General features: G+C 41.9%; 2 protein-coding genes across 5 annotated transcripts in view; one reads left to right on the top strand and one right to left on the bottom strand.

Annotated features, from left to right (window-relative positions):
- The window catches only part of LOC134760146 (uncharacterized), a 47156-nt gene extending 42964 nt beyond the window's left edge, over window positions 1–4192 (top strand). Inside the window, exon 5 of the transcript XR_010137048.1 lies at window positions 3406–4192. The gene's annotated coding sequence lies outside the window, so the exon portion shown is untranslated. The remainder of the gene's footprint in view (window positions 1–3405) is intronic.
- SAMD4A (sterile alpha motif domain containing 4A) overlaps window positions 1–15217 on the bottom strand; it is a 224936-nt gene that overhangs the window by 148296 nt on the left and 61423 nt on the right. The gene's annotated exons all lie outside the window — the stretch shown is intronic.

Below are 15217 nucleotides of genomic sequence, written 5' to 3'. Positions count from 1 at the left end.
CTAACTGTGTGACTAATTGCATGTAGCCTCTTTATGTCTTCTTTTCTCACCTGCACTGTGGTGATTAAAAACATCTACCTACTTACTAGTGTTGTGAAGGTGAAATGAACTAATTTCTGTCAAGTACATAGCCAGGTGCCTGGTACATAACAAGTGCCCAATAAAAGTTAGCTATTACCCGTCAACATTTAAATTAATAAACTAGGTGCAATTTAGAACCTCTCTAATTTCTATTTTAAATCTACTAGAAGAATGGTATTTAACCCCCAAATTTGATTAGAAGTGCCCACCTTTGAGAAGATTTGCACTTACCGCAAGTTAGTAACCTTAGACAAGATACACCTCTCTGTCCCATTCTCCTTAGCAGTAAGGGCTGAGATGCTCAGATTCAAGAAATGTGTGTGAAAACACTGGAAAATGGCAAAGTTTCCTAAACAAAAGGTAGACTTTGTTTTTAGCTTACCCTGAATCACAGCCAGTAGTCAAGAGAGGCCTTCCCAGTGGTTTGCCCTGAAACTTCCAGATCACCCAAATGACCTTTGACTGCTTCTCCCAGCTGTCCGCAGTGAGCATTTGTTCTACCGAGTCCCTCCTGGACCTACAGTCTTCCCCGCCCAGTGTGAAGCCCTTCTCCCCCACCTGCCCTACATTAGAGCCCCTCTTTTCTTCTTTCTTTGGTGGAAAGGCATCTGTTCTCCAGGCTGAAAGCACACATAAAAAACCTGTGACTAATTTCTTTTCAAATCTGAAGGCAGTCTTCCACTATTCTCTTCAGTCAGGGAGAAGTAAGTCAAATCCCTGTGACTTCCTTAACAAAAACATTCTTTGAAGGCACAAACAGAATAAGCAATAACTGACAATTTAAACATACCTAGAATACTTTACCACACATATTTCTTGAGTGTCTTATAACACCGCAAAACTTCAAAGAGCATACCGATACCGACTTCTGCCTACCGGCTTAAATGGAAATATCTAGGTCCACTGTTGAGGCATTTCCGGGATATTTAAAAATGTTTACTGGAACTGATAACAACCACCTATTGAGAGCGGGCTGCTGAGGATCTCCGGGCCTAGGAGACCTCCTAGCTCAAGGCTGGTACTTCCACAAAAGGACTGACATTTGCCAATGTCTGGTTTAGTGACAAAGTCAAAAGAACAGCTTTGGATTTTTGAAACCTAAGCATCAAAGATGGGAGGTATGCATTTGCTGTCACCAACAACTGGGTGGAGGAGAAGCTTCACAGGCAGTTTGTTTGTATTGAGTTAGGCCCATCATGAGGCTACTCAGTGAGCTCCATATCAGGGAAGACCATTCGGAAAGGTGTATGCTTTTCTGTCCCCCTCAGAGTTCTTTTTCAAACCTAGATGTTTTAAAGAGAAGTAAATTGAGTAAACAGCAGATGGCGTGCTAGAAGCCAGGTTCTAACTCCCTGGCCCTTGCCTGTTGTCTTAAAGACTTTCCCCCTCCTTCCTTGTTGATTGAACTCTTTATTCTTATTGAGTATCTGCTTTTCTATCCAAATATTAGAGGAAGCAAAGACGGAGCTGAATCAGCAAGTTGCCTTGAGACCTTTGAGGAAAGGGAGTTTGTTTCCCTCACAGTCCAGGGCTTTCCAAGCACCATTACCCCACATATTGGGCTCACTGCTGAGCTCTCTGTCATCCAGAGGTTCTGGTGAACCAGTGACACTGTGTAACGCAGCTCTCAGTGTTTATGAATGTTCACAGGCTGATCACACCATGTTCACGCATGCAGGGTCTGCAGGTTGGGTTACAGCAGACTCGCTTCCTCTTGACTGAGAACGCTTTTCTCTTCCTCTGACTCTCCATCCCTTCTCCCAGTCCCCTCAACCTGATACCAGGAAGCTGGATCATCCACTCAACGGGATCTTTCATTCCTGTTATCTCAGTGATGAACACAGTACCAGGCACATAGCTGGTACTGAATGAATCTCCATAAATCAGTACATGAATGGATAGATGGACTCAGTGCCCATTGCTATCCAAACCACATTGAAAGGCAAGGATTTGCCTGGAGATTTGAGGGCAGGGTCAGGGACAACAAGTTACAGGGCAGGATGAGTTCAAAAGAATTCTATGGAGAGCTGATGCCAGACCAACTTGAGAGCAGCAGTTTATGTCGGGTTTGTAACACCAGCTTCCACTTCTGTGTCTCCTCTACCCACCACCAATTCCCAGAGTATACATTGTAACTCTTCATTGAACAAAGTCCCCTTCAGTCAACAAAGTAGTCCGTGCTCCCCTAGGACTACTTTCCCAGCCTAGAGAAAGCCTCCTCCACATTATCATGACCTTAGTCCCCTGCCCTTAGTGAGATGCCAGGAAAGAAATCCGTAAATCAGTTCAAGCCGTCATGCTGGTACATGACTAGATATAAGCATCTTAGTGAGAGACTTAGAACTAATATCTACTTTCCAAGAACTTAAAACTTACTGACTTCTGGCCGGGTGTAGTGGCTCATGCCTGTAATCCCAGCACCTTGGGAGGCTGAGACGGGTGGATCACTTGAGGTCAGGAGTTCAAGACCAGCCTGGCCAACATGGTGAAACCCTGTCTCTACTAAAAATACAAAAATTAGCTGGGCGTGGTGGTGTGCACCTGTAATCCCAGCTACTCAGGAGGCTAAGGTAGGAGAATTGCTTGAACCCGGGAGGAGGAGGTTGCAGTGACCCAAGATTGCACCACTGTACTCCAGCCTGGGTGACAGAGCGAGACTCTATCTCAAACAACAACAACAACAATAAACTTACTGACTTCTTGATAAAAGCCTATGTAGAAAATTAAAGGTCACTGATTCTCCACAGAAAAATTGTTCCACATAGAAAAAAACTATACTGGACTTGGAGTCAGAAGATTTGAGTGTGAATATTGGGTTTGCCTCTTAATGGTGGGTTGTCTTAAGCAAAATACATACTCTCTGGGTCTGAAATGCTATCATATGTAAAATGCTCCATGTATCATATGCCACTATGTGGACTAAATGCAACAAGATTTTTAATATTGCTTTGTAAAATCTAATGTAGTGAATGCATGAGTGTAGTGAAGCAGTAAAGAAAAAAAGAGACAAGGAGACTATTCTTTGAGAATCTAGAATTAAGATAGGACAGGAAATTGGCATCACATTAAATGAGTTTTAAAGAAGACTAGGTTGTCATCTGTAGGTCTAAACATATACTCATAACACCAAAAGTACAGGTGGTCCCTGCTTATAGACCCAGAGTATGCCTAGAGATGTTGGTGATGAAGAAGAAACTGATGATAATGCCTTTACTAAGTGATAACTATGTATCTGGCATTAATCTGAGCACTTTATATGTATTATCTTGTTTAACCTGACAATAGCCCTGAGAGGTGTGTAATACCATTATCCCCATTTTACAGATGAGAAAACAAGTTAAAGCCTAGAGAGTTCAAATCATCATTAAGTGGAATTCCCTCTGAGTGCACAGTTTTCAACATACTGCTGAATGAGAGGATAAAGGCATTAAGGAGGAACAGCCGAGCTTTTATTGAACAGGACTGAAAGGGTGAATTGGAGAGAGGTGAAGCTCAAGAGCAGGAGGTGGAATGAAGTTACAGACAATGAGAAGAAACCTGTGAGACTCCTAGTGTGAAAGACCAAAAGGAAACTCTTGATGATGGAAGACAAAATGCAGCCTGTGTGTAAGGGGAAGGCCAGTAGGAAGCAGGGAGAATGTAATTGTTGGGAAATCAGTGGAGATATACTATAGCATTCTCTCTCCCCACGGCCTGTCCAGTACACCAGGCACACTAATCAGCAATGTTCTCATTCTCAGAGGCAGGACCTGCTGCTGTGACAATTGAGGGCTGGGGTGAGGGCATGCTGATGAAGCTGTTGCCATCCCCAAAGCCTCGTGCCACCTCTGAGCATTCAGCGCCATTCCCGTGAGCAGTGACAGGAAGAAGCAGCTAAAGCTAGCTGTTACCACCAGACTGCTAATGAAAACCAGAAAGTCTGCAAACAAAACTGCCGGCTTCTCCAGAATCGAACCAGAATGGTATAAATTTGGAAAAGGAGCCCTTTCCACTGGGCACAGGTTTCCCCGCAGTGAGTCCCATCAACCAAAATGAGATCTATAAATCCTGACAATGTCTCTGCGATTCTGCATTTTTCTTCTTCTAAATCAATAAATAATTGATTCTGTGTCAATAGGGACCTCTTATATCCCAAACACAGACAAGAGATTTTAGAGATAAGCTACAGATCTTTACAGTCATGAAACAGATTTACAAACCCAGAGTAAAACATAAAAATCTCATAGCACGAAACTTCCAGGTACTGTTGAGAGAGAGACACGAGGGCGCTGGGAGATGAAGGAAGAGGGAAAATCATTTCTGGGGGAAGAGTAAAGGTCTGGTTGTAGGTTTGGTTTTGTTTCTTTTGGGGGAGGGCCAACAGAAGCTACTCTTCCCTGACTTGCTTGGAGTAACAGACTTGCAGATGGTGATTTGAGGGTACACTGCAAACAAAATCCCAAGGCTATTTTTTTTTTATCAAACATAGATATTTTTCTTTAATTAGCCAATTCAAGCAGACATTTTGGCCAGACATAGCCTATTGAAAATAAGCAGAATTACAAGGATTTGGCATTTTAAAAAGGAGTAGTTTGTCAATGGCAGAATGTTAGACTGCTTCTTTATATCCTTGTCTATGAGCCAGACATAGCAGAACTAGTAACTGGTGGTGTGTATGTGTGTGTGTGTGTGTTTCAAGCAATGCTGACTTGACATTCAGAACATCTGCTCGAGGTAGGCAAGCAGCAGGCATCCCTAGCATCCAGGAGAAATGAAGTACAGTGCTATGAGCTGCCATGTTTGAAATCCCAAAGCAAAGGAGAAACACCTTAAAACCCCAGGGTTGAACATGGAATGAAGGCTCCACATAAAAGTGCTGAGAGATTCCGAAGGAAGGTAAAGGGAAGTGCTGCCCGCCGTAACAGGCCACCTGGGCTGCCAATACTGTGTGTGGCCCAGCTGCTGGTGGCTGTGAGGAGTGGCCCCCACTTGTGAGGCTGGTTGCCTTCCTCCTCCCTCCTTTGCCCCCCTCACACCAACCCTGCTGCCTTAGTTGAGGAAGAATGCTGGGTTAGATGAGGGCAAGGCATTTTAGACAAGGGTGGGAGACACATACAAGAAACAGAGATGCTGAGAAACTTCACCAAGCTCAGCCACCATGTTTCTTACATCTCCACGACTGCAAGCTAGAGGAGATCGTAACAATAGCAGCAGCAGCAACAATAACAGCTGCCGGTTATTTTGTGCCCCCACGCAACAGGCACTGTGCTCAGAACTTTACATATAATATTTTATGGATTCTGACATAACTCTGTGATGCAAGTTATTTTCCCCACAATAGAGATGAAGAAATAGAAGCTTGGAGGGATTAAAGTAATTTGCTGGGGTCAATAAGTACCAAATGGCATGGTCCATGGATCTGCTAAACCATGTCCTTTCTCTCTAGCATGCCAACCTTGCTCAGGCATCTAGTGAGACAAATGAGTTTCTGTGCCCTAAGGTTAATAAACCTAAACTTAGTCACATTTCAAAAAAATTACAAATGCCAAGAAGCAAAACCAACCTGTTTAATTTAGGCAGTAAACTCTCTTCAACAACACCATTTAAAATAGCACTAACTGCCAAATGTCCACTCTCTTAGAACATCGGTATACACTGGATTCAGGTAATAAAATGAACTTTTCAATTTCTAGCTAGGCCAGAAATTACTGCAAACAGTTTCCATGATAAGATAAATTAGTTTGGGTATTACATTATAACTCAGAGTATACTCTTCCCTGAAACAACATGATAAACGACTGGCTTAATCTCCTACAGAAATGTCTCTTGTTGCTCAAAAAATAGCAACAGAAACGGTTTTACTTATAGACAAATCTTGTTCCTTGTTGATTCTTGTTTTTAAACCGAGGACTTATAGAGGAAGATGCTTTTAAATCAGGGAATTTAACAAACAGCCTCTTTGATAATTTATCATAACTTCTCTTTTTCTTTCATGTTTATTTTGTTTAAGATGACAATATCCATAATGCTAAAAGTTTACAATATCCATCACTATTCACCCTCAGAATGCCAATATTCTAGAATTCCTTTGCTCTGGCTCAAGGGAAAATATTAATGCACGCAGGGATTTGTATAGGATTGACAGAGCCAACTCAGCATGACAAATGGGGAAATTCCATGCGCAACGTTTACGGGAAACATCAGGTTAGTATGCTGCTAAGACCAGCTGCTCCGTGTGCTGCGGCTCCCCCGTGCAGTCCCCCATGAATCATGCAGACACACAGTTGCCCTAAGCCTGTGGCATCTACTGTGTGACTTGCTTAAGCAAAGACAAGACTTTTCTTCTGCTCCTGGAGAGTAAGGACTCCATATGTTGTACCATAATCTCCTTGTAGCAAAAATAGCCATAGAGATTTCTATCACTTCCAGGAAGGAAGGATGTACAGGATGGTGACCGTTTGGCAAAAAGCTGGCAAGGTTGGGACTCTGTGCAATAACTGACTCACTTTGATGCTGGAGACCTTCCTTATATACAAAAGCAATGTGTTAGCAGAGAGGCTATGGAGTCTGTGCACACGTTGTTTATTGGTGTATGAGGCTTTCTTAATAAAAATTTCACGAATTCAAGAGATCCTGAGTGGCACATGAAACAAAGGAGAAATAAATTTCATCAACTGGGGATTCCAAAAGGCCATTTAGGACTGATTTAATGTAACTAGTATCAAATATATTGTTGAACATCTATGTTCAAATGCCACCTTCTAGCTGAGGCTCACACCACACTATATAAAATCACAACCCTTGGCAAAACTCCAAGAAACCATAGCTTGCCTGACTTTTCATTTTTTCCACAGGACTTATCAGCTCTAACATACTCTGTGATTTACTTATTTTACGCTACGTATTGCTTCTCATTGTCTGTCTCCCCACATCCTCCTATTAGAATGTAAACTCCACGAGGGTAAGAATCTTTGTTTTGTTATTCAATGTATCGCAAGTGCCTAGACCTGTGTCTGGCACATAGCAGTTGCTTGATAACTATTTCTGGATTGAATAAATGAATGCTGGGCTGTGGTATGCAAAAATAGGATCACTGAAATTTCAAGTCCTGGTGGTTTAATTTGCAGTGCTGATGTTATTTTTCTCATTCATTGGCTAATTTTTTCTTTTTTCTTTTCTTTTTTTTTTTTTGAGACGGAGTCTTGCTCTGTCGCTGGAGTGCAGTGGTGCAATCTCGGCTCACTGAAAACTCCACCTCCTGGGTTCAAGTGATTCTCCTGCCTCAGCCTCCCAAGTAGCTGGGATTACAGGTGTGAGCCACCACACCCAGCTAATTTTTGTGTTTTTAGTAGAGACGGTTTCGTCATGTTGGCCAGGCTGGTCTCAAACCCCTGACCACAGATGATCTGCCCACCTCGGCCTCCCAAAGTGCCGGGATTACAGATGTGAGTGATCGCACCTGGCCTGTTGGATAATTTTTTATTTTATTATTATTATTTTTTGAGATGGAGTTTCACTCTTGTTGTCCAGGCTGGATTGCAATGGCGTGATCTCAGCTCACTGCAACCTCTGCCTCCTGGGTTTGAGTGATTCTCCTGCCTTAGCCTCCTGAGTAGCTGGGATTACAGGTGCCTGCCACCATGCCCAGCTAATTTTTTGTATTTTTAGTAGAGATGGTGTTTCACCATGTTAGCCAGGCTGGTCTCGAACTCCTGTCCTCAAGTGATCCACCCACCTCAGCCTCCCAAAGTGCTGGGATTACAAGTGTGAGCCACAGCGCCCGGCTGGATAAGTTTTGAGACTATGTCTTACAGGCACTGCTCTTAATTATAAAAGTGATTTGTGAACTATTAAGAAATGAGACTCACTTTTATCTACAAATGTTCTTGAAAAACAAGTTCCTGGGTTCAAAATGATGTAACTGATGTGCCCTGGATGCACAGCAGGATACAGGGACCAAGACCTGCAGATCCCCAAACTTTAGTTCTTGGCTTGTGGTTCTGGGAATCAGACCCAAAGACACATTTTAACTTAAAAGTCTTGCTGACACTGCTAAGTTTATTACTGCATTAGTAGATTTTTAGAATTTATTTTTAACTATATAAATAACGTGTCAGTATATTCACACTATTTCACAGATAGATGGATAGATAGATAGATAGATAGATAGATAGATAGATAGATAGATAGATAGATAGATAGAGGGTCCCCAATCCTTGGGCCACAGACCGGTACTGGTCCACAGCCTGTTAGGAACCAGGCTGCACAGCACGAGGTGAGCGGCGGGCGAGCATTACCACCTGAGTTCTGCCTCCTGTCAAAGCAGCAGTGGTATTAGATTCTCATAGAGGCACAGACACTATTGTGAACTGTGCATGTGAGGGATCTAGGTTGCGCACTCCTTATGACCATACCCGATCCCTGTCCCCACTACCCTGGCCCGTGGAAACTTTGTCTTTCATGAAACCAGTCCCTGGTGCCAAAAAGGTTGGGGACCGCTGATATAGATAACGTAAAGCTTTCCTTATCAATCACCCAATCCCATTCCCCTTCCAGTGGGTCCTATTTCTATTCATTCATTCATTTTATTCAACAATACTTCCCCCCACCCCCAACCCACCCCCCTGAGATGGAGTCTTGCTCTGTCATCCAGGCTGGAGTGCAGTGGCACGATCTGGGCTCACTGCAACCTCCGCCTCCCAGGTTCAAGCAATCTTCCTGCCTCAGCCTCCCAAGTAGCTGGGATTATAGGCATGCACCACCACCCCTGGCTGATTTTTGTATTTTTAGTACAGACAGTGTTTCACCATCTTGGCCAGGCTGGTCTTAAACTCCTGACCTCAGATGATCTGCCCACCTCGGCCTCCCAAATTGCTGGAATTACAGGCGTGAGCCACCACACCCAGCTGAATATACATAATTTTATTCAACAATATTTAGTGACTATTATGTGCCAAATACTGTTTCAAATGCTGAGGACACAGTAATAAGACAGACAAGAAGATCCCCCCTCCAACACCTCAGTCTTCCCCATCTCAATACCTAATAAAAGCTGATATTTGTTTAGCATGTACCAAGCATTTTACATATGTTAAGTGGTACATTCATAACCACCATATGAAAATGTGAAATTATTCTCCTCATTTTATAAAGGATAGTAAAGCAGAGAGAGGAGAGAGTATTGCCCAAGGTCATACCTCTAGTAAATGACAGAGTCAGGAGGGCACATAGTCCTTGAGTCCTAGCTCTCCCTGACTCCTCCCGCCCCCTCCCCATCCTTTATATCTGTCAGCAAAACCAGCAGGCTCCACCTCCTCCATCCCCACTACCCCCTAGGCACCAGGCACCCCACTTTCTGGCATGGCTCACTGGCATGGCATTAGCTCCTAACTAATCTCCCTGCCTCCCTCTACTTGTCCCCAACTACTCACTACCCCACATCCAGAGTGATCTTACAATGTTCAGATCCCCTAATGGCTTCCATTGCACCTAGAACACAATCCTAAATCGGGTCTATATGAATCCTGCCTTCCTGTCTACTCACAGCCCTGCAGTCTCCTCCGTACCCACCAGTCTCCAGCCAAACTGGCCTGCTTTCCAGTCCTTGAACACAGCAGGGCCATTTCTGCTGTGGAGCATAGCCCCAGCTGTTGTGATCCCAGATCTTACGTGGCTGGCTCGGTTTCATCATCTAGGATTTAATCCCAATGTCACATCCTTGACCACCCAAACTAAAATAGCTCCCCTGCCTCCAGTCCGCATGCCCACCCTTATACATTATGGTTAGGACTGTAGGTTGGTACAACCTCTTCAGACAGCCAGCTGGCAGTTTCCATCAGAACCTAAATCACATACCTAGCTGTTTGATCCAGTTATTCTACTTCTAAGAATTTATTCTAAATATCAACTTGTACATGTGTGAAATGATATATATTATAGGACTATTCATTGCTGTGATGCTTCTAAAAGCAAAATGTTGACAAAAACTTCACTATCCTTCAGTAGGGCCTCCTTAAATAAATTACTATACATAGTGACAGATAAAATACATTAGGTACTTTCTATGTGCCTAACCACCACCTTATGAGTTAAGTACTGTTATAAGCCCTACTTTAGATAAGAAAGTTAAAACAGAGTGAGCTTAAGTAACTTACCCAAGATGCATAGCTAATAAGTGGTAAATTGAGGATTCAGACCACAGGTTCCTGGTCTCTATGCAATACTGCCTGCCAGTACACATTCCTGTGGTGGAATGCCATGCAGCCAGCAAAAGGAATGATGCATTATATACATACTGATATGGGCTGATCATCAAGACATGCTGTTAGGTGAAAAAAAAGTGAAGTGTAGAACAAATGGGTAGAGCTTAACCTCTTGGAGTTTTGGGGTGTTTTTAAGAACACAAATGTGTATATGTTTGCATACTTCTATGCAAAGACATATAAGGAACAGTGTGAAATTATGTAAAAACAGTGGCTACTCTGGAAAGGGAAACTATAGGTGGCCAGGGCAGGGGTAGGAGATTTACATTTTACTGTGTATTCTTTTGTGCCTTTTGGTTTTTGTTGTGTATTCACAAACATGCACATACTGACTATTCAAATTAATAATGAAAAACAAACAGATTACCAGATTGAGATTATTTCCAAAAGGAAAAAGGGTACAGCCAAATCATTACCATATAATCGTTTGTATTTTCTCTGTATATCTAATAGTAAGTGGTTTGTTTATTAGTGCATGTTCATCTTGACTCTAGTACAGTCATCCTCTAAAATGCTTTGGTTTTTCTTTGTAGTAGGGCTGTGGTAGTGTGGGGAAGGCAATGCATGTTTATTGTACTAGCTTTGTAAGCTCACTAGACCCCACTAGAATGTAAGCTCCATGAGGGCAGGGACACTGTGTGTACAGTTCAGTGCCATACCCCCAACATTTAGCACCCTACCTGGTGTATAGTAACTCTGAATGAATGAATGGTAGTGCCCAAAAATCTAGGGGTGGGACAGAGAGTAAAACTGTAGGAACTTTCTTTACCAAAAATGCACAAAAATTATTAATACTTTAGACCAACACTTAAGTTTCTTAGTATAAAGAAGCTATCTATGTCCCAAGGGATTTCACTTAGGCTTATACAGGGTCAGAAAAATGCTGATAATGGGCAAGAAGCAGTGAGGTTATGAAAGAAAAAGAAAACACCTCAACCCTTAAAAAGCAGGAGAGATTTAGAAAAGCTACATGGACATGTACAAAGTTTCAGTTATTATTTAAGTAATTTGAGATTATAAAAACTATTATTGATTCAGTAAAAGGAAAACTCCTTCTTTGAGGCTACATCATTCTAAGGGAAACATCTGCCCTAGAAATGACCACGTGGAGCCCTCCAAAGTTGCTTTGTCTTGTTATACCTTCACACGAAAAGGAATGAGCTCAATAACAGACTTGAGCCACAAAACCTATAGGAAAATGATGACCCTGAGAATGTTCTTCATCTTCAAACTAATTAGCAGAGGCAGAGGAGGAGAGCATCATTTGTTAGTGCTGCATGATTGTTAGTTTTATGTGTCAACTTCACTGGGCTACGAGGTGCCCAGATATTTGGCCAAATGTTATTCTGAACGTTTCTATATGGGTGTTTTGGGATGAGATTAACATTTATATCAGTGGCCTGAGTAAAGCAGGGTACCATCCATAATGTGGATGGGCCTTACCCAATCGGCTGAAGGCTTGAACAGAACAAAAAGGCTGATCCTCCCTTGAGTAAGGGAGAATTCCTCCTGCTTGGCTGCCCTTGAACTGGGACATTAGTCTTTTCCTGCTTTGGACTCAGATGGAAACATCAGCTTTTCCCATGTTTTGAGCCCATCAGCCCTTGGACTGGAACTACACCATCAGCTCTCCTGGACCTCCAGCCTGCTGGCTCTGCCTGCAGCTCTTGTCAGCCTTCATACACATGTGAGCCAATTTCTCATTTTTTATATATATTTATATATATATATATATAAAATACAAGATTTATTATATGTGTAATAAATATAGCTATGTAATTATAAATATGTAGTTACATTATATTTATTATAAAATATACACATATATGCACACACACATCCTATTGGCTCTTTTTCTCTGGAGAACCCTGACTAATACATGTTGCTTCCTCTGTTAGAAAACTCACCATAGTGAAATACCCCTTGATACAACCTATCACTAGAAGCCTGATAATGAGAATACAATAACCCCATGACCACCACCACCAAAGCATTCTCAGCTGGTGCAGAGAGAAACAACAGCTTAAAAGCTAAAGACTTATACGTGTATCTGATAAGGGGTTAATACTCAGAATATATAAAGAACTCCTATAATGCAACAACAAAATACAATCTGATTTTAAAAATTGGGAAAGGACCTGAATGAACATTTCTCCAAAAAAGATATACAAATGGCTAATAAGCACACGGGACGATGCCCAACATCACCCATCATTTGGGAAATGCAAATTAAAACCACAATGCAATATCATCTCATATTCATTGGGATGGCTACTATTAAAAAACAAGACAGAAAATAACAAGGGTTGGCAAGGATATGGAGAAATTGGAACCCTTGTGCATTGCTAGTGGGAATGTAAAATGATGCAGCTGCTATGGAAAACAGTATGGCAGTTCCTCAAAATATTAAAAATAGAATCACCATATGATCCAGCAATTCCACTTCTCAATATATACCCAAAATAATTGAAAGTAGGATTTCAAAGAGATCTTTGTAAACCCCTGTTCATAGCAGCATTATTCACAATAGCCAAAGGGTGGAAGCAACCCAAGTGTCCACTGATAGATGAGTGGGTAAACAAAATGACATATATACATACAATGGAATATTATTCAGCCTCCAAAAGGAAGAAGATTCTGACACATGTTACAACATGATGACGCTTGAGGACATTATGTTAATGAAATAAACCAGACACAAAGGGATAAGTCCCGTATGATTCCACTTATATGAGGTATCTAGAAGAGTCGAATTCATACAGACAGAAAATAGAACAGTGGATGCCAAGGGAAGGAAGTAATGGGGCGTGATTGTTTAATATACACACACAGTTTCATTTTTGCAAGATTAAAAGAGTTCTAAAGATGGATGGTGGTAATGGCTGCATAACAATGTGAATGCACTTCATACCACTGAACTGTACACTTAAAAATAGCTAAGTTGATAAACTGTATTTTACCACAATTGGAAAAAAAAATTTTAAGCCAAATACTTAGAGATCTCCAGAATATACCAGTAAGCTTTAAAGAAAAAAAATAGCAGAAAATGCATATAATATAGGTTCATTATATAAAAACTAACATAAATATACATGCATAGAAAGGAGATAAACTGTCATTAGCAGTTACCAATAAGATGGGAAGGGACAGATAAAATGAAATGTTCATGTATCACTCTGTATGCCATATCGAGGCTTATTGATTGAATCTTGTACAATAAAAACATATTTGTATTAGCTTCCTAGGATGACTGTAAAATACCACAAACTGGATAACTTAGAACAACAGAAATTTATTCTCACAGTTCTGAAAACAAATCAGGTTGTTTGAAATCAAGATGTGTCAGCAGGGCCATGCTCTCCCTGAGACAATGAGTAGAATCCGTCCTTGCCTCTTCCAAGCTTCTGGTGGTGGCCGTCAATCCTGGGCATTGCTTGGCTTGCAGCTGCCTCACTCTAATCTCTGCCTCTGTGATTATTAATACCTGGCGCTCTTCCTGTGTGTCTCTCTTCATATGGCATTGTTGGCTTCTTATAGGGATACCAGTCACGTTGGATTAGGGCCCACCATCATGTCATAACTTCATTTTAACTTGTCTACATCTGCAAAGACCCTATTTCCAAAGAAGGTCACATTCATAACTACTGGAGGTTAGAACTTTGACATTCTGGGGGAGGCAGGACACAATTCAACCTGTAACAATATTTGTGTTTAAAAAAAAAAACAAAGCTACAGTTAAGGTTCCTTGAACACCCTATTTATGAGCCCACAAAGATCCATTAGATACAATACTGTGAGAATGAAGAACCTGGATTAAGGAGCCACACTGTAGAGGTTCAAATCCCAGCTCAGCCACTTACAAGCTACATAACTTTGAGGCAGTTCATTAACGTCCCAGTGCCTCAGTTTCCTCATCTGTAAAACAGCAGCACATAGGTCAAAGGGTTGTTAGGAGGATTAAATGAGTTATCGAGTGCTTAGCACAATGCCTGGTACACAGTAAGTGCTCAATCAACATGAGCAATTGTTGATATGATTATCACCGTTTTCAGCATCCCGAAGACTCCCCTAGGAAGCATTCTTGGGGACAGCGCACGCTTTATTTTTATAGCACCTACTGAAGGCCTATTTCCATAGCTGCTTCCCCAATAGTCTCATGCTTGACTTTCAGAGCATCAGCAATTGCATCTGATGCAGAGTTACACTGCTGCAGTAAATATTCTTCATCCATGCCGTTATTCAATTCCCTTCCTTGGTGCAGCCCCCTCTGTGGCATGGCAGTGATGCTCATGAAGGCCGGCGGAGTCTCCGGGCAGCACCACCTAGACCATCCGGGCAAAGCGCCTGTCACTTCACATGCAGCCCCAGGAAGGGACACAGAGCAGTCTTCGGCCTCAGTCCTCCCACCTTCTGTGATCAGGGCCCTATATTTGGATTTTGATCTCGGCCTGACTTGCTGCTAAATCTGTAACCAGTTACTCTTACAGGGTTGTGGGGGAGGAGTCATGTTGCTATGGCAATCCAACAACTCTGGGAGAAGGAGAGGAGAGGAAATGGAATTTCAGGGCCCGAGACCACCAAGACTCAGAAATACCCATTTCTGCGTGTGTGCCACAGAAATGAATCTTGATATGCTAAAATAAACAGATCTCTCTTCTCTTTTTCCCAAATTTCCAACCATTGACAAAAATAAAAGCCTGCTTATACAAGAACTCTATTCACATGCCATTTCCTAACAGGACAGAAACTAAAACTCACACTTCATTCAGCAAGTCAGGAAGTCAGCTGATTTCCTTTAAAACCCTCTCTCTGCATGAAACGAGCAATTGTCTAGTCTGGATTTTATACATAATATTACTTTTTGACCTGCAGTTTACAAATAAACTAACAGAAAG

The sequence above is a fragment of the Pongo abelii genome, chromosome 15, assembly GCF_028885655.2.
Source record: "Pongo abelii isolate AG06213 chromosome 15, NHGRI_mPonAbe1-v2.0_pri, whole genome shotgun sequence".
Taxonomy (NCBI): Eukaryota; Metazoa; Chordata; class Mammalia; order Primates; family Hominidae; genus Pongo; species Pongo abelii.
This window is presented reverse-complemented; position numbering and strand designations above follow the sequence as displayed.